Below are 25,418 nucleotides of genomic sequence, written 5' to 3'. Positions count from 1 at the left end.
CTCAGCTCTCTGTATTCCACCTCTGAGTAAAACCATCAGTTGTTGTCTTTCAGTTCCTTACTTTACTAAACATAATCACCTCCAGTCCTATCTATTTTATCCTAAAAGAAACAATGTAAAGCAAGTGGAAAGACCTAACAAAGACACTATAAAGTACTTAATCAACTATTTCCTACTTAGGCCTAGCTGACATGTCTATTCATTGACACAATATGTATACTACGACTGCAATCACATACTCAGTCAGTACTCATATAGCTCTTCGGTACCTCCTCTGATAAGAGAACTACAAACAGAGCTCAAATATTATATACATGGGAGTGACAGTAAATATTGTCTCCACCAACCCAAGTCCACCTTATGGTTATGGAACTGAGACTTAGAAAAATGATCTTGTTTCTCTAGAAGCAGACAGTAGAAGCCTTGACAGTGATCTCAGATAATTCTAATAAAGTTCTAGAATAACTCATAGACAAAGAGAAAAGGAATAACTGCTTCTTTTTTAAAATTATTTATTAGAAATAATTGCTTCTTTTTAAATCTTTATTTATAAAATGGAAATATTGTCAAGACCATCGGATAAGAGTGGAATAGTTCCCACCACCAGAACTTCATATCCAATCCCTTCCCTTGATAGCTTCCTTATTCTTTATCCCTCTGAGACTATGGACCCAGTATCATTAGGGGGTACAGAAGATGGGAGGTCTGGCTTCTGTAATTGCTTCCCCATTGAACATGGGCGTTGTTAACAGGTCGATCCATACTCCCAGCCTGTCTCTATCTTTCCCTAGTGGGTCAGGGCTCTGGGGTAGTAGGGCTGGTGGGGTCATCTACCCAGGGAAGTCAGGTTGGCATCATGGTAGCATCTGGAACCTGGTGGCTGAAAAAGAGTTAAGATATAAAGCAAAACAAATTGTTGAACCTAAAGGCAAGAATATTGCAGATGAATATTTGGGGTCTCCATTTTGGAAAAAGCTAGTAGGTCTATTTTAGGTATATTCCAATTAGCCCATGACTTTACTGGTTTTTGCCTTCATCTGTCTGGGGAGATGGTGTCATTAATTGGAAAGAGGACAAGAAAGCTGGATCAGGTAAGAAAGTAACTCCCAAATATAGGGAAAGTATATAAATGTTGTTAACTGTAAACCCCATCGATTTGATCTGGGGCCCATATTCAGCACAGAAGCCTGTATAACCTCTGCATCGCTGTAGGTCTGAGCTCTTATTCTGTGGCCACGACTAGGAACATTCCAGGCTGCACTAATTTCAGGACCCATCTTCCTCAAGTAGGAGGTGAAGTATATTATCCAACCTCCATTCAGAGAATGGAACAGTCCCTACAATTCTTGATCTACATTGAGGGCAGAGTCCTATAGGAGCCCACAAGGGTTCCATTATGTTGTTCCTAATGGAGATGAGTGGTGACAGTGGCGAGAGGGATCTCTTAGAGGTCTAGGCCCGTCATGTCTATGTGGGAATCCCAGGACACCCTGACTAGGGCCCCAGCTGATGATAGTGACTAAAGAGTCATGATTAAAGTCTGCCAGTCTCTTGATTTATTCAGCTTTTGTAGTCCTTACTTTGTCTGTCAAGGTTAGCTTTGGAGTGATTAAGGGACATGTAATAGGAGGTAGGTGAGGAGGGTATCTAGGTCTAAATAGAAACTATTTCATTAGGTACTTTATGGTGTCTTTTTAGGTCTTTCTACTTGCTTGCTTCATTTATTATCTCACTGAAAAATATTGCACATTTTTGCTTTAAGGTATATGTTTTCCCCTAACTCATGGATACATATGCATATGCCCTATCTTATGGACCCTGGTCTATATCTAGGTTTTGAGGTTTTGTTAAGAAGTAGGCTACCCAAAATGGAATTAAGGAATTATATGAGCTAGGAAAGGTCTCACCAGAGTGATGAAGCTGAAGGGTTGACATTCCACACCTGACGTCTCTGGATATAATCCAAAGTGAAACATGCTGAGGTGGTATTGGTTGCATTGACTGGGCTGGGGTCAGCAGATACAGTATCAGTTGGTAAGAATTTGGAGGATCATGCAGGTAGGTGAACCTCACCCTAGAGGTTCCAGGACTGGGAGAAATATGGGCTTTGTAGAGAAAGGAGAAGAAGGTTCTTGCTATCTTGGGTTTTAAGAAGGCAATAGATAGTTATAGCTGTAACCAAATTATTTGGCAATTGAGTTAATTTTGAAAATCCCAGTTAGAATTTGCTGTAGTATACAAGACCTCACCATAATTTTTGTCCCTTTATGCTGTTTACATATATTTCTATCTTATAAAGGAACACCACCAGTTGCTTCTGTTCTCTGTGGTCTAAGTTTTTTTGTTTTTTTTTTTAACCAGAGCACTGTTCAGCTCTGGCTTAGGGTGGTGCGGGGGATTGAACCTGGGACTTTGGAGCCTCAGGCATGAGAGTCTGTTTGTATAACCATTATGCTATCTACCCTCCGCCCCTGGTCTAAGCTTTTAAGAGATTTAATATTTCAAAGAACAAGTCATTATTATAAATGAAGTAACAATTTGAGCCCATTGTTAAAATTCAATCTTATTACCAATTTGAAGTCTTAAGTGCTTAGACTGAAGGAACATATACCCAGAGCTACGGTCCGTGCATCAAAAAGTTTGAGACATTCAATCCATTTTTCCCCTCTCATATTTATTAAGTGCCAGGCTAGCTTCGCCGGAGAGACAAAGAACTTGTGGCGGAACGGAACGCAATGCAATGCCTTTATTGATCAGAGACAACGCATTATATATCTTAGAAACCGGAAATGACAGGTCAGAAAAGGAAATGGCTAGGAGAGGGGATGGAGAAAAGAAAAGATCTCAAACATAGAAATCTTCCATAGCAGCTATTGCGAAGGTTCTAACCAATGAGATTAACCAATACCCTGCAGGCAGGGTGGGTCTCAGGCAAAACAATGATTATGTAAATAGACCACAGTACCAACGATGGAGCAGGGCTTAATGCCCAACAATTAAGCAGTGACTTATAAGACTGTAAGTTAACAGGAGTGTATATTAACACTATTCCTGCCACCAAAGTTCTGTGTCCCTCCCCCAACCCCCTGGTGAAGCTGAACATCTACCCTCACTGCTTCTAGTGGTTTTGTTTATCACCCATGTAGCTCTCAGTATATATAAGCCAGTGATTTCTTTTAATTTCTTTTTGGTACCAGGGCCTGATTTCACTGCCTTAGGAATAATTTTTTAGTTCTTTTCACTTGAGATAGAGAAAGAGGAGAGGGGCTGGGCAGTGGTGCTCCCAGTTAAGTGCACATAGTAAGTACTGCAGGTGTCTCTCTCTGTCTCCCCCTCCCCTCTCAGCTTCTCTCTGTCCTATTAAATTAAAAAAAAAAAATGGGCCACCAGAAGCAGCAGATTTGTAATGGTGGCACCGAGCCCCAGTGACTGGGGCAAAAAAGAGGAGAGGTGGGGAGAGAGAAAGTAGAGAGACATGCAGAGAGAGAGGCCAGAGCACATGAGTTTCCCCTGATAATGCAGTACTCACATAATGGTGCCCATATTGGAACCTTGCCATGTACTGTAGCACTGTGAAAACTATCCTTCAACCACATTTTTTTTGCCTCCAGGGTCATAACTGGGGCTCAGTGCCTGAACCACAAATCCACTGCTCCTGGAGACCTTTTTTTCTCATTTTTGTTACCCTTGTTATTATTGTTATTGTTGCTATTGCTGTTGTTGGATTGGACAGAGGGAAATCAAGAAAGGAAGGGAAAACAGAGGAGGGGAGAGAAAGACACCTGCAGACCTGCTTAACCACCTGTGAATCAACCCCCCTGCAGGTGGGGAGCCCGGGACTCAAACCAGGATCTTTACACCAGTCCTTGCGCTTCGTGCCATGTGCACTTAACCCACTCTGCGGTGGCACACACAGAATGAATAATTATGGCCCAGTCCCCATAATAATTCATTCTTATTAGATGTTCATAAATATTTGTTCTTATAATATGATTAGACAAATAAAAGTTCCATTATTGCCCCTGTCCTCTGAGTTATTATAGTCTAGGATAGACTATACCTGCAAGTTTATAACCACTGCCATCACTATGTTGACCTTAGTTCAATCATAAAAGTCACTTATCTTTTCAAAATGCGTAAGGTTTATGACCAATAAACACAATAAAAGGGCTGGGTTAGTTGATTTTTAATCTCCCTTTAAATAGTAGCATTGCTTTATAATATTTGGGTACATACTTATCATACTTGTGATTCAAGTATGATTCCTTTCTGATGTTTAGAACATTTCTGAGTCTCTGTAGAGGCAAGAATTACATAGAACTTCCACAGAGCAGAGCAGGTATAGGTGAAGATATGAACTCACAGATACTACGTTAGGATATCAGTCTCTGAAGGAAAAAACTAAATGAGACTAGATCCCTCCATAGACCACCATGTCAACTACTTTTAGTCACTGCCTAGAGAAGTCCACAAACCTAGTTGTCAGCCCCTCTCTTCCTGCATCTTGCCCACTAGTTTGCCCATTCTGGCCATGTGTATGGATGATCACTCTCCAGGATAACCAGTCAGAGAGAAATTCTGTCTATTCAGCTTTATTCCACCACAGAGACTTTATCGGGAACCAGAAAAAATTGCTGACTTTTTTTTAAGTTTGCTAATGCCCAAGCACAGAGCACTTCTCCACCCAGAGCTTGGTTGTTTCTCAGAGAACAGGTAGTGGCTAAACTGGTACAACTCTGTGGCTTCTGAATGATTATCGCAAGAATCTTAAAATAGAAAAACAAAAAGTTCTTAAATTAAAAAAAAAAGAAGCTAAACCCTTGAAGTCATCAGAGCAATACAAAGATAGAGGAAAGTAAAAAGAGTTGAAATCTTTTTTTTTTTTTTTTTCCTCCTCCAGGGTTATTGCTGGGCTCGGTGCCTGCACCATGAACCCACCGCTCCTGGAGGCCATTTTTTCCCCCTTTTGTTGTCCTTGTTGTAGCTTTGTTGTGGCCATTATTATTGCCCTTGTTGACGCAATTCGTTGTTGGATAGGACAGAGAGAAATGGAGAGAGGAGGGGAAGACAGAGAATGGGAGAGAAAGATAGACACCTGGAGACCCGCTTCACCACCTGTGAAGCAACTCCCCTGCAGGTGGGGAGCCGGGGGCTCGAACCGGGATCCTTACGCCGGTCCCTGCGCTTTGCGCCACATGCGCTTAACCCACTGCGCCACCGCCCGACCCCTGAGTTGAAATCTTTTATATCTCTTATGAATGTATTTAGCTGCTGCAGTGAGAAGAGTTGAAATTCTATGACAGCTCATGTAACCAAAATTTCTATTGGAAAATATAAATAGCTTAACCAAAAATTTCCCAGCTCCTCTCCATATAGTAGCTACTCCCTACTTGTCTTATGTTTTCATTTGGTCAAAATGTGTAATCTTATATTTGACTTCATAAAAAGAATGTGTGTTTTAAATAAGGAAAGAATGCATGTTGAACACTAAAGATGCAACCTTATTCTGTTGTAATATTTCATTATTTTCACTCTGTGTTGGTGAATATAAGCTATGGGCTTAATTAAACGTGGAGTTAAATATGGCTATATGGGATTTTTAAAATTTATTTATTTATAAAATAGAAACACTGACAAGACCATAGGATAATAAGGGTACAATTCTCACCACCAGCGCTCTGTATCCCATCCCCTCCTTTGATAGCTTTCCTATTCTTTATCCTTGTGGAAGTGCAGAAAGTGGAAGGTCTGGCTTCTGTAATTGCTTCCCCACTGAACATGGGCATTGACAGGTCAATCCATACTCCCAGCCTATCTCTCTCTTTCCCTAGTGGGGCAGGGCTCAGAGGAAGCAGAGCTCCAGAACACATTGGTGGGGTCATCTGTCCAGGGAAGTCCAGTTGGCATCATAGTAGCATCTGGAACATGGTGGCTAAAAAAAGTTAACATATAAAGCCATACAAATTGTTGATTAATTATGAACCTGAAGGATGGAATATTGCAGATGAAGATTTGGGGTATCTATTTCAGAAATAGCTAGTAGGTCTATTTTAGGTATATTCCAAAGGGCCCATGACTTTATTAGTTTTTGCCTGAGCCTGACATCTGATACACAGGTGGACCCAGGTTATTGTCTGTGTAGATGATGTCATGGCTGGAAAGGGGACTAGAAAGCTGGATCAGGGAAGAGAGTAGCTCTCAAGGAGCCTATGTAACCTCTACATCCCTATAGGTCCAACCTTGCATTCTGTGGTCATCAGTAGGAACATTCCAAGTTGCACCAATTTCAGAACCCATCTTCCTCAGGTGGTAGATAGAATATATTATCCAAACCCCCTTCAGAGGATGGAATATTCTCTACTGTTATTGATCCACTTTGAAGGCAAGGTCCTATGAGGGCCCCCAAAGAGGTCCATTATGTTGTTCCTGATGGAGATGACTAGTGATAATGGAGAGAGGGATCTATTTGAGGTCTAGGCTCATTGTGTTTGTGTGGGAATCCCAGGACTCCCTGACTAGGGCCCCAGCTGATGGGTGGCTTGAGAGTGACTAAAGAGTCATCATTAAAGTATGCCAGTCTCTTGATTTATTCAGCTTTTGTAGTCCTTAATTTGTCTGACAAGGTTAGCTTTGGGGTGATTGAGGGACATATAATAGAAGGTAAGTGAGGAGGGTATCTATGTCTAAATAGAAACTATTTCACCAGGTACTTTTTAGGTCTTTCTACTTGCTTGCTTCATTTATTGACTCACTACAAAATACTGTGCACTCTTTCTTTCAGGTTTATATTTTGCCCTAATTTATGAATACATGTTGTTTTTGATGCGCTGGCTTCACGGGCGGGTAACAGATGACCAGGGACTCATGGTTGAGCTGTAGGCAGTATCTCTTTATTCATGCAGGACGCAGCACAATCTAAGCCAAGCTAAGCTATACTAAAAAACTACAAACAATCTTGTCCTTATAAATATACTAGCCCAGTAGGGTGGGAACAGGATGCGATGCAGAGAGGGTGGAGAGAAAAGTGACTGGTGAAAATCAGGGTATGACAAGGAGAAGGGGGTAGAGCAGGCAAGAATTCTACCACTGAACCACCAATGCCCTGGAGGGAAGGTGGTGCTTGTTAACAGAGGTTATGTAAATAGAATACAGTGTTATGTAAATAGAATGCTGGGGGGATTAAACCAAATGAAATAGAAGGGGTTTTTAAAAGCATACCAACAATTCCCCCTTTCTTTTTAACTAATGGCCATAGTATCAGGATTGTGGGGTGAACAGAAACCTATATCGTACAGGCGTTTTCAAAAGAACTGGCATAAGACATGGAAAACAAAATAGGCGAACAGCAATAACCAGTCCAGTGTGATGCCAAGGGGAACGTTTCTTGCCTCAAAGGGCAAGGCCTAGCAGGCGAAAGGGCATTTCTTGCTTCTGGGACCGCTTCATGCCTCTGGGGGCATCTCTTGCCTCAAAGGGTGTTTCCTGACTCTGTGGGCATAACCTAATAAGGAGGGGGAGTTTTCTGCTCTGGGCGCAGAGCCTGCAGGCAAGGGGACATGGTCTATAAAGTCTCAAGGCAATTGGCTGAAGTTAGTCTTTGAGAAACACAGCAGCGTGTACCAGTAAGTCCAATGGAGGTGTCAGTCCAAAGTAGCTGACCACAGAAGAAAATGCCAAGGGATGAAATGCTGCATGTCTGTCTCGATGGGGAATGTCAGAATTCTGCTTTTCTGTAGAGAGTGATCTTTGCAGTCTGTGAATCTGTTTCTTCATGTCGTGCCAGGTCACATCATTGGTTTCTGGGGGTGTGTTGTAGTCATTTCATCTTGTGGGCAATGTCAGAGAACAGGATCCAAATGGATTTCCAGGAATTCCATTTGAGTAGATGCTTTTTCATGTAAAGACTTGACAGCTGAAATTCACTTACTTATCAAACAAAATTTGTAGCAGATTAGAAGTTTACTATAATTGATAACTCCATTATAATTGGAATTCCTTTCTAGTATGATTTTAAGGTTATTTAAACAGTTTAAACTCAATAAAATGTGGAAAGGTAAACTGAAGAACCATGGTAGAAGCCTCAGGCATGAGAATAATTAACATAATCATTGCACTATCTGCCCCACCCATAACTCATATCGTTTCAGGATTAAACGTTTCAGATTTATGCCAAGACATAAAAAAGAAATCAAAGGAGGGGAAAAACAATTTTTTGGATTGTTTCTGGATGTCTCTAGAAATCATGGCTTCGTCCAGCTTTTTTTTTTAAGTCAATATCAAACAAAAATTCAGCCATTCAGATCACTCTCCTACAAAACAGATCTCACCATGTAGCATCAAGAGTCCCCGGAGGGCGTTCTAGTCCAAAAAGCTCCTTGAAATTCCATTTGGGGTGCTTCTGACTGTTCCTGCTGTATTGCTTCAGGCATCTACTTTTAAAAGCATCTTCCCATCTAAGAAAGAATCCAATCAGGAGAGTAGAACTAGCCACATGTCTCCATTCTTGGGGACTTTCAGGGTACTGGAGAATGTTCCTCAAATTAGAGTAGTCCTTCTCTATGGGAAACATGCAAGAAGAAGTCCAGAAAGTTCCAGTGGAAATCTCCATGCATATCCCAAGGTCTACGATCACGGTCATAAAGAACCAAATTGTGGTCCTTTTCCTCAGGAAACATGGGAGAGGGAATCCAGAAAGTCCAAAGAGAAATCTCAGTGCATCTCCCAAGCTCTATGATTAGGGTCACAAGAAACCAAAGTTCCCGGTCAGGGAAACAAAGTGTGGCCCAGAGCAAAATGTTCCAGAGACAGAGTAACTGTCTCATGATGAAACAGTAGAGGCTTTGGCAAACCTCTTCATAAGTAGAAGATAAGACCATAGTGCATAGGTAGGCAAAGTCTTCACTTATCTGGGAGTTGTGCAGGTCCGGCCCCACATTGGGCGCCATATGTTGTTTTCAATGGGCTGGCTTCACGGGCGGGTAACAGACGACCAGGGACTCATGGTTGAGCTGTAGGCAGTATCTCTTTATTCATGCAGGACACAGCACAATCTAAGCTGAGCTAAGCTAAACTAAAAAACTACAAACAATCTTGTCCTTATAAATATACTAGCCCAGTAGGGTGGGAACAGGATGTGACGCAGAGAGGGTGGAGAGAAAAGTGACTGGTGAAAATCAGGGTATGACAAGGAGAGGGGGCGTAGCAGGCAAGAATTCTACCACTGAACCACCAATGCCCTGGAGGGAGGGTGGTGCTTGTTAACAGAGGTTATGTAAATAGAATACAGTGTTATGTAAATAGAATGCAGGGGGAATTAAACCAAATGAAACAGAAGGGGTTTTTAAAAGCATACCAACAAATACATATGTACATGTGTAATTTATGGATACATGTGTGCCCTATCCCATGGGACCTGGTATTATAGCTAGGTTTTGAGGCTTTGTTAGGTAGTGCACCACCCCAAATGGAATTAACAAGTCCTGTGAGAAAGGAAAGGTCTCACCGAGTAATGAGGCTGAAGGATTGACATTCCATGCCTGATGTCTCTGGATACATTCCGCAGTGAAGCATGCTGAGGTGGTACTCATTGCATTGAATATATTGGGATCAGCAGATGCAGTGTCAGTTGGTATGAATTGAGAAAAGCATGCTGGAATGTGAGCCCCAACCTAGAGGTTCCAGGACTGGTGGAAATTTGGGCTTTATAGAGGAAGTGGGAGGTTCCTGCTGTCTTAGGATTTAAGAAAGCAATAGATAGTTATTGCTATAATCAAGGCTATATAGTTTTTTAAAAAAATAGTTCAGGAAATATAAGATAATTTATTTTTATAAAAATAGTCTCTCCACACACCTTACTAGGGAAAGAGAGAGGCAGACTGGGAGTATGGACCGACCAGTCAACGCCCATGTTCAGCGGGGAAGCAATTACAGAAGCCAGACCTTCTACCTTCTGCAACCCTCAACGACCCTGGGTCCATGCTCCCAGAGGGCTAGAGAATGGGAAAGCTACCATGGGAGGGGGGGGATTATGGGGATTGGGTGGTGGGAATTGTGTGGAGTTGTACCCCTCCTACCTTATGTTTTTGTTCACTAATCCTTACTTAAATAAAAAATTTAAAAAAAAATAGTCTCTCCAAGACAGGCTGGGAGTATGGATCGACCTGCCAATGCCCATGATCAGCAAGGAGTCAATTACAGAAGCCATACCTTCCACCTTCTGCACCCCATAATGACCCTATATCCATACTCCCCGAGGGATAAAGAATAAGAAAGCTATGGAAGTCAGGCGGTAGTGCAGCGGGTTGAGGGCAGGTGGCACAAAGTGCAAGGACCAGCATAAGGATCCCAGTTCAAGCCCTTGCTCCCCACCTGCAGGGGAGTCACTTCACAAGCAGTGAAGCAGATCTGCAGGTGTCTGTCTTTCTCTCCTCCTCTCTATCTTCCCCTCCTCTCTCTATTTCTCTCTGTCCTATCCAACAATGATGACATCCATAACAACAGTAATAATAACTACAACAATAAAACAACAAGGGCAACAAAAGGAAATAAATAAATAAATAAATAAGAAACCTATCAGGGGAGGGGATGGGATATGAAGTTCTGGTGGTGGGAATTGTGTGGAGTTGTACCCCTCTTATCCTATGGTTTTTGTCAGTGTTTCCTTTTTGTAAATGAAAACTTTTAAAAATAGTCTCTCCATTCTACAAATTATGGCATATTGCATTACAATGAACACTTCTAAATTTATAGAATCTCTTTTATTGATATTAAAGGAATTCCCCAGATCTTAGTAGTGTTGCACATGATGGAAAGGAAATGAGGGGAAAAGAAACACTGCTCAAAAATAACCATTAGGGGTCAACTAGGAACACCAAAGGAGACCACCTGGGACCTCAACAAGGCAGGAATAGAACTACTTCAGGAACCCACCAAACTACCGGTGAGTGCAAACACGTGTGATGGACAGGGAAGAGCCTAAGGAAAGATTGAGCAGCTGGTAACAGTCCAGCAATTTACCAGTTGAGGCACCACCTCCAGTCTGCTTTACCAACTAAAAGACTGCTGAAGGGAGGAGAGGACTCCCCTAAGACTCACCAAATGCAACTGTGAGTCTCCATTGCTACTGCCCTCAGAATCTGGAGCAGCAGGGGGGAGGCACTGTATTGATATCTGGGAACAGAGAACTGACCAGGAAACTAAGAAGAGCTACACCTCGGAGGCCTAGCAATGGAGCAGTATAGCGGGAGCCTTTCCATATTGTTCTCCTGATGAGACCATGGTGAATAATTGCCTCAGAACATGCAGATTATAAACAGGACTTGTTTAGAAACTCACAAGGCCCAGGAGTGCTGCCGGGGCTTGGCAGAGAAGATGAATTGAGCCTGGAGCTTTGGATCCTTGGGGTGTGAGAGTCTCTTTGCATAACCACTGTATTATCTCTCCCCCACCCTGCTTTATCTCTTGGTCAGGAGTGATTAAGCTAAGAAGTGTAGTTATAGGTAAAAAGCCCTCAGGCTCCCATAGCCTACAGGGAAGAAAAAAAAAGGCTTTTAACAGCTTCTGTGCTCCAACTCAGGGATTGAAATAATATTGAAACAACTGTTAATTTCCACAACTGTGAAGTCTTTAAGTGCCTTACTTAGACACAAGTCATCCAGGCAGGAGTGATCAGTAATTTGAAAAGTACTGAGAGAGGAACCACATAACATACTATATAGAATGCTTAAACCAACAAGAAGAAATATTGGAGAAATGAACCAGGACAAGAAAAGCCCCCCAAAGGTTGAACCATAAAATGGTGAGTTGAACACCCAAACACCAGTTAAGGAAATAATCACAGGAGTGAGTAAAGCGTTTGAAAGAATTGTCATGAGAAATGCAGAAACAACAAATGAGACTCTAAAGAAAACACTAATTATCTCAAGGTTATTAAAGAGCTGAAAGCTGAAATAGCTGAGCTAAGAACACAACTAGCTGAACAAGCTAAAACAGTATCAGAACAGGGAAACAAAATAGATGAACTCCAGAAAACAGTACAGGGAAGAGAGAATAGAATAAATGAGGCTGAAGACAGAATTAGCAAGATTGAGGATGAATTAGAGACAACTAAAAAGGAAATAAGAGATCTCAAAAAGAGATTAAGAGGTACTGAAAACAACAACAGAGACCTACGGGATGACTTCAATATAAGCATTATTGGCTTACCAGAGGAAGAAAGAGAGGGAGGGGAAGAAAGCATTCTTCAGGCCATAATAGCTGAAAACTTCTCTAGTCTAGACAACATAAAAGACATAAAGGTTCAAGAAGCCCCGGGAGTCCCAAACAGAATTAACCCAGACTTAAAGACACCAAGACACATCATATTTAGAATGGAAAGAAATAAAGATAAATAAAGGATCCTGAAGGCTGCAAGAGAAAAATCAAAGAGGAAAACCCATAAGATTACCAGCAGACTTCTCCACACAAACACTACAGGCCAGAAGAGAATGGCAAGATATCTATCAAGTGCTTAATGAGAAAGGTTTTCAACCAAGACTACTCTATCCTGCTAGACTGTCATTCAGACTAGATGGAGGCATAAAAACCTTCTCAGAGAAGCAACAGTTGAATCAACTATCACCAAGCCTTCCCTGAAAGAAGTTCTGAAAGGTCTCCTATAAACAGTCTGACCACAATACATATGCCATATTGCCGGGATAGCCTGAGGGTACTTCTTCCCGAGCTAGTGCTCTCTGGGTTGGAGAGAACTCAACTGGAGCTGATCTAGGCTGCTGTGTGGGAGAGGGATCAGGAACTCGTGCTGCACCAACTTCCGCAGGAGATACACTCTGGAACTCTCGGAGCCGGAAAGCAATTTCCAAGTGTCTTTAATCAGAAGAGCAGCTGTTTTTATACTCTCCAAGTAGGGTGGAAACAGGATGTGATATAGAGAGGGTGGAGAGAAAAGTGACTGGTGAAAATCAGAGTGTGACAAGGAGGGGGCGGAACAGGCGAGAATCCTATAACTGAACCACCAATGCCCTGGAGTGCTTTATGTAAAAGTGATTTATGTAAATAGACCAAACCTTTGGATCAGTAAATCCCTATATAGGCATATGGATAAGAAGAAGCCAGGGGGAGATGGCAACTACCCAACATCTCCCCCTTTCTTTTTAACTTTTTGCCATAGTATCAGGAGTGTGGGGCACTTTGTGAGGCAGGGAGACTGATAAGAGGCACACCTTTTTTGGGGTTCTACTGTCCCTCCTTGCTCAACCTCTCCGTGGAGAGAGAGACTAACAGGATTGACACACCCCTCAGGCTCAAGCCCTTCCAAGCTCAACCATATCCTCACAATTTCCCAACATCTTCCTCTTACTTAATGGCCATATATAACTGGGTCAATGTCTGTAAAAGGCTTCATCTCTGTCAGGGGAATAGCAGTATAGGGGTGAACGGAAACCTGTTGGGTAGAAAGCAGAATGATAGTGTGTAAGTGTCTTTAAAAAGAACTAGCACAAGATGGAGGGATAAGTAAGAGTAGCAAGAGACAGAGTGAGCCTGATGGGTGGAGGAGTGGGGGCCTGATAAGCCGAGGGGCTAGAGGGGTGATCTGGTATTGCAAAATCCCGAGTCAGCTGGCGGTAAGTTCTATGAACTGCTATAGTCATTCTTCAAGAAGTCCAGCAGTATAAAAGGAGTGTCCAGCAAGTTCTATAGAAGCATCAGTCCAATGTCAAAGGCCAGGAAATAAATGCCACACGTCTATCTTGATGGAGGAGGACGGCCACCGGAACTTTTCTTCTCTGTAGAAAGTGACCTGGAACCGCCAAAACATGATGGGCGAAACAGAAGCAGGAAGAGCAGACACCGATGATTGAGAGAAAGTCTTGTCCTTCGGAGTCTGTGAATCAGGTTCTCTAGATCGTGTCAGGTCACATCATGGGTTTCGGGGGATGGCTGTAATTGTGGGTGATGTCAGAGGTCAGGGGTCCAAGATGGATTTCTGGGGATTCTATATGAGCAGATGCTTCTTTATGCGAAGGCTTGTCATAGCTGTAGTCAATTACTTATGAAAAAACTTTGTAACAAATTAGAAGTTTACTACAATTGATAACTCAATGATTATAACTGGTTTAGGTATCTTTATAATTTTGTGTAAAGGTCATCTTACGTGACCTCATGTAGCAGTCTTTATATAGCAAAGTTTTCATACCGAGTTTAAGTTACATATATTGATTCTTGACTATTTTTACTAGACTATTTGACTATTGTTACTAGAGTTAACACATTTTAGTGACAATTTTTTTTTTTTGGTACATTTACAATATCAGATTGATGCCAAATTTGTTGTGGATTAATTTCCACAAGATAGCTTACAGGACATTTTTGGGGGCCCTCCAAAAATGTCCTGTATAGAGAATCTGTATTTTAACTTAGGAGATGAAGAATTGTCACATTGAATATTTAGAGTTTTACCTTAAACACTCAGTTACTTAAATGAATTGATTTTACCTCTTCTCGTAAAAATGTAACTTCGAAGTTACAATTTAACTGTTAAGTTAATGTTTACCAAACTTGAAACACGCATATTAAACATATAGTTTATAACACACAGGAGGAGAAAAACTTGTAAATAAGATATATCATTTCAAATGTGAATTTAGAACTACTGTCATAGTTGAACCATCTTTACTCACACAGTTTAAGACTAAACATTTCATATTGGTATCAAGACTTAAAAAAGAAATCAAAAGGGGGAATGAATAATTTATGGACTGTTTCTGGACGTCTCCAGAAACCATGGCTGCGTCCAGCCGTTTGATATAAAGTCAGTTAACTTTCAGAGTACTCTGAGCACAATGGGTCATACAAAAATTTTGGTCACTCAATTTTTTTTTTTTTTTTCACTCACTCACTCACTCACAAAACACAACTGGCCAGTCATAGCATAAGACATTCATTCGGGGGGGGGAAGTTCTGTGAATCAGATTTTTTTTTTTTTTGATTCTGCCATGCTGTATTATGGATCCTGGGGTGCATCCTGTAGCCAGTCCTCTTGCAGTCAGTCTTCTTGCAGTGTTTCTTGTTCTTCAGGGATATCAGCGCCATCATGTTGGTATTGCCGGACATGGCGGGCAGGAACCCAAACAGGCTTGGAGTAATTTTGTGGAAAAATACATGCGAAACCCCTCCCCATAGTCAACAGGGGGTCAGGTCCTTTCCAAATTTTATCAAGTGGGTCTTTCCATTTGACTTTAATAGCTGGGAGGGTGGGTGGTGTTTGCCAATGAAGAATTATAGGAGGTTGGTTGGAGTTTTTGTAAATATTAAAGAGATTTAATGTAGTTAAGGCTTTTGCCAGCTGGATATTAGGGGGGTACATTTCCCCTTTTTCTTTATTTAATTGAGCCTTAAGAGTTTGATGGGCCCTCTCAACAATGCCTTGTCCCTGTGGATTATACGGAATGCCTGTAGTATGAGTAATGTTCCAGAGGGAACAAAAATCTTTAAATTGTTTGCTGGTAAAAGCAGGTCCATTATCCGTTTTAAGTTGAAGAGGTAAGCCCATTACAGCAAAACAGGAGAGCATATGGCTTATAAGCTTTTTTGAGTTTTCTCCAGTCTGAGCTGTAGCCCACATAAACTTAGAGAAGGTATCAATTGAGACGAACACATATTTTTGTTTGCCAAAGTTAGGTATGTGGGTAACATCAATTTGCCAAAGAGCGTTGGCTTTTAAACCTCGAGGATTAACCCCTAGAGTCTGAATAGCAGGTGTTTTGATTAGACCTGCACAGGAGGAAAATGTAGCAAGAATACGTTTTAACTGTGGCAGAGGAATATCAGGAAATCGAGCTCGAAGACCTTTAAGATTAACATGGGTTAGGGAATGAAAGTCAGCAGGATTAGAGACCGAGGCTAGGAGAATTCCTGTGGAGGCAAGGCGGTCAGCTGCAGCATTCCCTTCGGACAGGGGACCAGGAAGAGGGCTGTGGGAACGTAGGTGCTGAACATACAGTGGATGGGTTCGAGAACAGAGCATAGAGGCAATTTGAATTAAAAGAGGAGAAAGTGGGTTGTCATCAATTCTTACATAAGATCGCGCAAGCCATGGAAGTAAGTTAACAGTATACACACTGTCAGAAAAAAGGTTGAAGGATTCTGGTACAGCTTTTAATGCAAGGAAAACAGCATAAAGTTCTTTGTACTGAGGGGAATTATCAGGAAGTTCAGTAAAGAGAGGTTTGGGGTATTGCTGGTCTGGATAATATATATATAATAATATATAATAATAATAATATATATAATAATATATATATATATATAAGGGCAGCAGCTCCCTTTTTTCCACCATCAGTGAACACTGTAGGAGCAGAGGGGATGGGATCTCGAGAGAAAAGTTTAGGTACTAGTAGAGGCAACAGAGGTAAAGAAGCTATCAAATTATTAGAGGGAAAATGATTATCTAATTGTCCTGGAAAACCCATTAAACTTATGGCAAAACGAGAATGGTGGCGTATGAGCCATTCTGTATCAGTGAGAGAAAAGGGAAGAATGATTGAATCTGGTTCCCTTCCTAAGACCTGAACCGATCTGTTTCTTCCTTGGCGAACCATAAATGCTAAGGCATCAATCTCGGTAAGGAGTCTTGGAGCTCCGCCTACTGGCGTATGAAGCCATTCGAGAATGCCATGTTTCTGCCACAATTCCCCCACTACCGTGGGGGTGGAGTTAAAGATTAGAAGATTTACTGGAGAGGAGGGGGAGAATCGAACGAGGTGCATGTCCTGGAGAGCCTGGTTAACTTTTTCCAGAGCCAAGGATGCTTCGGGGGTTAACATACGCTTTGAGGAGGGCTGTTTGTTTCCTTTTAACAGATCGAACAGTGGTTGCAGGCAGCTCGTAGGCAGATAAAGATACTGCCTAAGCCAATTCAAATTTCCAAGAAAACTTTGTAAAGAAGCAAGAGTGAGATTAGAAGGAAAAGTAACACAAGGTTTTAAAGGACGAATCTGCGTTAGGGAAATCTCTGAGCCTAAGAAAGATATTGGAGGGATTAGCTGTATCTTCTCAGGAGCTACATTAAGTCCACTTCTCTTTAAGGCAGGGATTAGAAAATCACGTAGGGCGGAGAGATCTGTATCTAATTCTCCCCATATTAACACGTCATCCATATAATGAAAAACCTTAAGGCCCTTATGAATATATGGAAAAAGGGCAGATTTAACAACCTCTTGACAAATAGTAGGACTATTAGCCATGCCCTGGGGCAGTACCACCCATTCAAATCTATCGGCAGGGCTGGCATTATTAATAGAAGGAACAGAGAAAGCAAAACGTTTACAATCTTGTGGGTGTAAGGGAATAGAGAAAAAACAATCCTGTATATCAATAGCTATGATTGGAATTCCTGTGGGAATTGCGGAAGCAAGAGGCAAACCCCTTTGGGGGGAGCCCCAAACCTGCATGGTTTTATTAACTGCACGAAGATCTTGGAGGAGGCGCCATTTTCCTGAGCGCTTTTTAATTACAAAGACTGGAGTATTCCATGGGCTCCGAGAATGACGAATGTGTCCCAACGATAACTGCTCTTGGACGAGTTTTTTTTAAATTTCTAGCTTCTCCCTAGGCAAAGGCCACTGTTCCACCCAGACAGGCTCATTAGAAAGCCAATCTAAGCGGGGAGTTCTGTTACGAACAGTGGCAGTTAGTATTGGGGGTGCTGGTTGGGTCTAGCAGTCTCACAGGAGTGAGTGTGGTGTCCTGCAGAGGTGTCTGAGGATATCACTACATCTAAAGATTCCAGCAAGTCTCTTCCCAATAAATTGGTGCTTATATCAGCTATTAAAGGCTGAAAGCGCCCGGTAGTCCCTTCTGGATCTTCCCACACAAGGGAATCTCGTGTGCGGAATGCCTGAGTCAATCCTCCAACACCATGTAAGCGTGGTCCTGGGAGGAGTTCCCAACTCTGGGGAACCTCTGCTTGTCTTAATATTGTCTTATCTGCTCCCGTGTCAATCAAACACTTAAAAGGAATATTACCAATCTTTACTGTCATAGTTGGGTGACCCCTTTCTAAAACAGGGGTGGTCCATAAAATCTCAGGCTCTGAATTCGAGCTGTTCTCTTGCTCCAGCCGGTTGTTTCTATGCTGGAAGTTCCCACATACCACGGGTTCCTCCTTCTGCTCACCCTCTGTTATTGTTACTTGGCGTGGTGGGTATAGCGACGGATTGGGTCCCAAGCTGGGCTTCTGTTTGTGGAAGAAGGGCACAGCACCAAGCGGGCGACCTGCTTCCTTCCCTCTTGGGGGCGGGGCTAAGGGAAGCCCCATACCTAGTTTAAATCCCTGTTTACATTTGGCAGAGGCGTGCCGTTCCTATGGAACCTTGACCAACAATCTCTCCTCCAGTGAAATCCTTTCTGGCATCTGGGACAAGGCATTCGTGGTCTCTGATTCCCTGTCTGGAGGCGGGGTTGCCCTGATTGGAGGTGGGGTCGCCCTGACTGGAGGCGGGGTCGCGGTCTATTTTCTGGACATTGGTTACGCCAATGCCCTTGGCGACCGCACTGAAAGCAAGCTCCTTTTTGCTTATGTAAGGTAGCTGCATAGGCCTGTAACATAGGTCCTTGAAAAGAGCTTGATCTGAGATCCTGTGTAGCTAGAATCCAAGTATCTGGGTGTTCGTTTTTAAGAGTGATACAGGCCTGTCGAAAATGCGGAAGCATTCCATCCCAGACTATGGATCGCAGAAGGAGAAAACGAGCGTCAGGATTATAAATCTTCCTTTCCAAACTCGACTGGACCCTGGCAATGAATTTAGCGAGGGATTCATCAGGTTCTTGTTGCAGGGAGAGAATGGGGGCTGAGGCTGCTCCCATGGGTGGTGTTAATCGCTCCCATGCTTTTAATGCACACAGGCGTACTTGATCAAAATACCCCGCTGGAAACTTGGCTTCCGCCTGTTGAATCCCTGTTTCTAATTGGCCTGTTCCAAACAATGCATCAAAATTACCCTCTGGCTGATTTTGAATATTTTTCCGCGATTGTTGTAAACATTCATCGCGAAAGAATGCCTCCCATTGCAGGAAGAGGGGGCCTGGGAGCGTAGCACGAGTCACATCTCTCCAATCTTGAGGGGTATTAAGGTTCTGAAGCAGGCCTTGTAAAATGGACCTGGTCCATGGGGCATGAACACCGTCATCTTTGATAGCCTGGCGTAGTTCCTTCAGGTCTGTGGCGGAATATGGATACCAGGCCTGAGGTTTTTGTCTATTGGGGGCAACATTGACCGGAAATGTGTGGACTTCCTCTGATAAGTGTGTAGTGGTAGGAGGAGTCACTGAAGTGGAAGCTTCTGGACAAGTGGCCGAAGAAGTGGTTTTGGAGGCTACAGGAGAATTCGGACATGTGTCTGTCAAAACAGGGTGGGGTGAAGAAGCAGCCGTGGAGGCAGCAGGAGGTTCCGGACACGTTTCTGCCAAAATGGGGGTGGCCGAAGAAGTGGCTGTGGAGTCCAAAGGAGAATTCGGACACGTGTCTGCCAAAATAGGGGCCTCAGGGCAAGATGCCAAAATAGGGGCCTCAGGGCAAGATGCAGAGGAATTAGGGTGGGTCAAGATCACAACAGGCCTTTGCTTCTTCTTGTTTTTAAGGTGCTGGTTAAGTTCTATGATTACTTCCTTTATCTCTTGGACCTCAGCCTCTAGTTTCTTAAGCCTTTTGAGAGGTTGCCCTATATATCCCTTAAAAGCTGCTATGATGATCAACAGGATATAAGGTGAAGCCCCGAGAAAAATGTCCCAGATATATAAAAATTGTATACTGGAAAAAGAATGCAGGATTTGGAAAAGATTTTCCATGGTGGAAAGATCTCCGGAAAACAATAAAAAAGAAAAAAAAAATCACAGTGCCTTAACACAATATTGCAGATACCCAAAAGGTGTGTACTTATCTAAGATGTCTTCTTGTAAATCTGCTGCTTACGGGTCCCTGTTCCGGGCGCCAGATGCCGGGATAGCCTGAGGGTACTTCTTCCCGAGCTAGTGCTCTCTGGGTTGGAGAGAACTCAACTGGAGCTGATCTAGGCTGCTGTGTGGGAGAGGGATCAGGAACTCGTGCTGCACCAACTTCCGCAGGAGATACACTCTGGAACTCTCGGAGCCGGAAAGCAATTTCCAAGTGTCTTTAATCAGAAGAGCAGCTGTTTTTATACTCTCCAAGTAGGGTGGAAACAGGATGTGATATAGAGAGGGTGGAGAGAAAAGTGACTGGTGAAAATCAGAGTGTGACAAGGAGGGGGCGGAACAGGCGAGAATCCTATAACTGAACCACCAATGCCCTGGAGTGCTTTATGTAAAAGTGATTTATGTAAATAGACCAAACCTTTGGATCAGTAAATCCCTATATAGGCATATGGATAAGAAGAAGCCAGGGGGAGATGGCAACTACCCAACACCATATATCAGAACATTCTAAAAATCTACAAGAATGGCATTGAAACATCTTCAATATTTGATATCAATAAATGTCAATGGCCTGAATTCACCTATTAAAAGACACAGCACAGGAAGATGGATCAGAAAACACAACCCAACAATATTCTGTCTACAGGAAACCCACCTAACTCAACAAGACAAACACAGACTCAAAGTGAAAGTATGGAAAACTATTATACAAGCCAGTGGCCCACAAAAGAGGGCAGGAAAAGCTATTTTCATATCTGGCATGATAAGAGTTTAAGATCAATAAAAATTTTAAAAGACAGGGATGGACATTACTTAATGCTCAGAGGATCAGTCAACCAAGAGGACTTAACGATTATTAACATCTATGCACCCAATGAGAAGCCATCTAAATACATCAAACTTCTACTGAAAGAGCTACAGCAATATATTAGCAGCAACACAGTAATTGTAAGGGATTTCAACACCCTACTCTCTCAACATGATAGATCATCCAGGCAGAAAATCAATAAAGAATGAGAAGATAGATAAGTTAGAACTATTAGACATTTTCAGAATCATTCATCCCAAGAAATTGGAATACACATTCTACTCAAGTCCACAAGGGTCATTCTCAAGGATAGACCATATTTTAGGCCACAAAGATAACATCAGCAAATTCAAGAACATTGAAATCATCCCAAGCATCTTCTCAGAGCACAGTGGAATGAAATTAACACTTAACAGTAAACAAAAGATTAGTAATAGTCCCAAAATGTGGAAACTCAATAGTATACTACTTAACAACTGCTGGGTCAAAGAGGAAATAAAGGAAGAAATCAAAATGTTTTGAGAGTTCAATGAAAATGAAGACACAAGCTATCAAAATATTTAGGGCACATCTAAGGCAGTACTGAGAGGGATAGCCATACAAGCACACAAAGACAAAGAGTCCTGGGATTCCCACACAAACATGATGAGCCTAGACCTCGAATAGATCCCTCTCTCCATTATCACTGGTCATCTCCATCAGGAACAACATAATGGACCCATTTGGGGGCCCTCATAGGACCTTGCCCTCAAAGTGGATCAACAATGGTAGAGAATGTCCCATCCTCTGAAGGGGGGTTGGATAACATATGAACTGAGAGTTCATAGCCTCACAAACACATATTAGTAAACAAGAAAAAGCTCAAATAAACAACTTGATTGCATGTCTTAAAAACCTAGTAAAAGGAGGAGGAGGAGAAGAAGAACAAAAATAACAACAAAAAAGGAACCCTAAAGCAACCAGAAATTCAGAAATAACTAAAGTTAGGGCAGAAATAAATAACATTGAAAATAATAAAACCAAATATATATATATATATATATATATATATATATATATATATATATATATATATATATATCAACGAAAGTAAATGTTGGTTCTTCAAAAGAATGAACAAAATCGACAAACCTTTAATCAGACTCACAAAACAAAAAAGGGAGAAGACCCAAATAAATCAGATCATAAATGAAAGAGGAGATATCACAACAGACACAGCAGAAATTCAACATATCATGTGAGGCTTCTATGAACAACTATATGCCACCAAGCTAGAGAACCTGGAAGAAATGTACAATTTCCTAGATACCTACGAATTTCCAAAATTAATAAAGAGGAAGTAGATAATATGAACAGGCCCATCACAGCCAACAAAATTGAAACAGTTATCAAAAGCATTCCCAAGAATAAAAGTCCTGGACCAGATGGTTTTACAAATGAATTCTACAAAACCTTCAAAGGAGAACTAATACCTCTACTTTTAAAAGTCTTCCAGAAGATTGAAGACACTGGAATACTCCCTTCCAGCTTCTCTGAAGCCAACATCAATCTGATACCAAAAGCAGACAGGGCACAACCAAAAAAGGAAACTATAGACCAATATCTCTGATGAACATAGATGCTAAATTATTGAACAAAATTCTAGCCAACCAGATACAGCAGTATACTAAAAGGATTATTCATCGTGACTAAGAGGGGTTTATCCCAGGGATTCAAGGTTGGTTTAATATATGTAAGTCAATCAACATGATCCACCACATCAATAAAAAGATCAAAAACCACATGGTCATATCAATAGATGCAGAGAAAGCCTTTGACAAAATCTTAATATCCCTTTATGATCAAAAAACTACAAAAAATGGGAATAGATTGGAAATTCCTCAAGATAGTGGAGTCTATATATATCATACCTACAGCCAACATCATACTCAATGGTGAAAAACTGGAAGCATTTCCCCTCAGATCAGGTACTAGACAGAGCTGCCCACTGTCACCGTTACTGTTCAACATAGTGTTGGAAGTTTTTGCCATAACAGTCAGGCAGGAGCAAGGAATTAAAGGGATACAGATTGAAAGAGAAGAAGTCAAACTCTCCCTATTTGCAGATGACATGATAGTATACACAGAAAAACCTAAGGAATATAGCAAGAAGCTTTTGGAAATCATCAGGCAATACAGTAAGCTACAAAATTAACATTCAGAAGTCGGTGGCATTCCTCTATGCAAACACTAAGTTAGAAGAAGATGAAATCCAGAAATCAATTCCTTTTACTATAGCAACAAAAACAATACAATATCTAGGAATAAACCTAAAAATAAGAAGTGAAAGACTTGTATACTGAAAATTATGAGTCACTACTCATAAGTAAATAGAAAAAAGACACAAAGAAGTGGGAAGATATTCCATGTTCATGGGTTGGAAGAATTAACATCATTAAAATGAATATACTACCCAGAGCCATATACAAATTTAATGCTATCCCCATCAAGATCCCAACCACATTCTTTAAGAGAATAGAAAAAAATGCTACAAATGTTTATCTGGAACCAGAAAAGACCTAGAATTGCCAAAACAATCTTCAGAAGAAAGAGCAGAACTGGAGGCATCACACTACCAGATCTCAATGGGTATTACAGGACCATTGTAATCAAAACTGCATGGTACTGGAACATGAATAGACACACTGACCAGTGGAATAGAACTGAGAGCCCGGAAGTAAGCCCCCACACATATGAGCATCTAATCTTTGACAAAGGTGCCCAGACTTTTAAATGGGGAAAGCAGAGTCTCTTCAACAAATGGTGTTGGAAAAATGGGTTGAAACCTGCAGAAGAGTGAAACTGAACCACTGTATTTCACCAAGTACAAAAGTAAATTCCCAGTGGATCAAGGACTTGGATATTAGACCAAAAACTATCAGATACTTAGAGGAAAATATTGGCAGAAATATTTTCCACATCGATTTTAAAGACATCGTTAGTGAAATAAATCCAATTATAAAGAAGACTAAGACAAACATAAACCTATGGGACTACATCAAATTAAAAGTTTCTGCACAGCAAAAGAAACCACTACCCAAACAGACTCCTCACAGAATGGGATAACATCTTTACATGCCATATATTAGACAAAAAGCTAATAACCAAAATATATACAGAGCTTGCCAAACTCAACAACAAGAAAATAAATAACCCCATCCAAAAATAGAGGACATGGACAGAATATTTACCACAGAAGAGATCCAAAAGGCCGAGAAACACATGAAAAAATGTCCTGGAGCTCAGCTTCCCCAGAGACACACCTTACTAGGGAAAGAGAGAGGCAGACTGGGAGTATGGACCGACCAGTCAACGCCCATGTTCAGCGGGGAAGCAATTACAGAAGCCAGACCTTCTACCTTCTGCAACCCTCAATGACCCTGGATCCATGCTCCCAGAGGGCTAGAGAATGGGAAAGCTATCATGGGAGGGGCTAGGTTATGGCGATTGGGTGGTGGGAATTGTGTGGAGTTGTACCCCTCCTACCTTATGTTTTTGTTCATTAATCCTTTCTTAAATAAAAAATCTAAAAAAAATGTTCCAAGTCTTTAATTGTCAGAGAAATGCAAATAAATACAACAATGAGATATCAGTTCACTCCTATAAGAATGTCATACATCAGAAAAGGTAAGAACATAAAATGCTGGAGAGGTTGTGGGGTCTAAAGAACCCTCCTGCACTGCTGGTGGGAATGTAAATTGGTCCAGCCTCTGTGGAGAACTCTCAGAAGGCTAGAAATAGATCTACCCTATGATCCTGCAATTCCTCTCCTTGGGATATATCCTAAGGAACTCAACACACCCATCCAAAATATTTGTGTATACCTATGTTCTTAGCAGTACAATTTGTAATAGTCAAAACCTGGAAGCAACCCAGTCGTCCAACAACAGATGAGTGGCTAAGCAAGTTATGGTCTATATACACAATGAAATACTACTCAACTATTAAAAATGGTGACCTCACCGTTTTCAGCCCATCTTGGATGGAGCTTGAAGAAATCGTGTTAAGTGAAATGAGTCAGAAACAGAAGGATGAATATGGGATGATCTCATTCTTGGGCAGAAGTTGAAAAACAAGATCAGTAGAGAAAACACAAGTAGAACCTAGTGGAGTTGGTATATTGAACCAAAGTAAAAGACTATGGGGTGGGTTGGGGGGTGGGGAGAGTACAGGTCCAAAAAAGATGACAGAGGACCTAGTGAAGGCTGTATTGTTATGTGGAAAACTGAGAACTGTTATTCATGTACAAACTATTGTATTTACTGACAAATATAAAACATTAATCTCTCAATAAAGAAATTTAAAACTAGTAATAATAACCATTGACTGAAGGTGATTATTACTAATGAAGTAATTGAAGAACAACTACCAGGTGGCTTCACTTGTGTGTGGGTATGAAGAATTGAAACATGTGAACTTGGGGAGAAAAAAGTAGCTAACCCATCTCTAAGATTTGGGGAGAACTGGGGTGGTTATGTTTATGAGTGGGGATGAGTAGGAGAGTAGGGGGAAGAAGGCACAGAACTCAGGTGGTGAAAGTTGTATGGAACTATATCATTAGTATCTGATACCTTGTAAGTCACAACTAAATTGCTAATAAAAAATATTAAAGAGGGGGAGT

General features: G+C 41.5%; 1 protein-coding gene across 3 annotated transcripts in view; it reads left to right on the top strand.

Annotated features, from left to right (window-relative positions):
* EPHA6 (EPH receptor A6) overlaps positions 1-25,418 on the top strand; it is an 818,416-nt gene that overhangs the window by 757,327 nt on the left and 35,671 nt on the right. The gene's annotated exons all lie outside the window — the stretch shown is intronic.

This window comes from Erinaceus europaeus, chromosome 14, assembly GCF_950295315.1.
Source record: "Erinaceus europaeus chromosome 14, mEriEur2.1, whole genome shotgun sequence".
Lineage (NCBI taxonomy): Eukaryota > Metazoa > Chordata > Mammalia > Eulipotyphla > Erinaceidae > Erinaceus > Erinaceus europaeus.
This window is presented reverse-complemented; position numbering and strand designations above follow the sequence as displayed.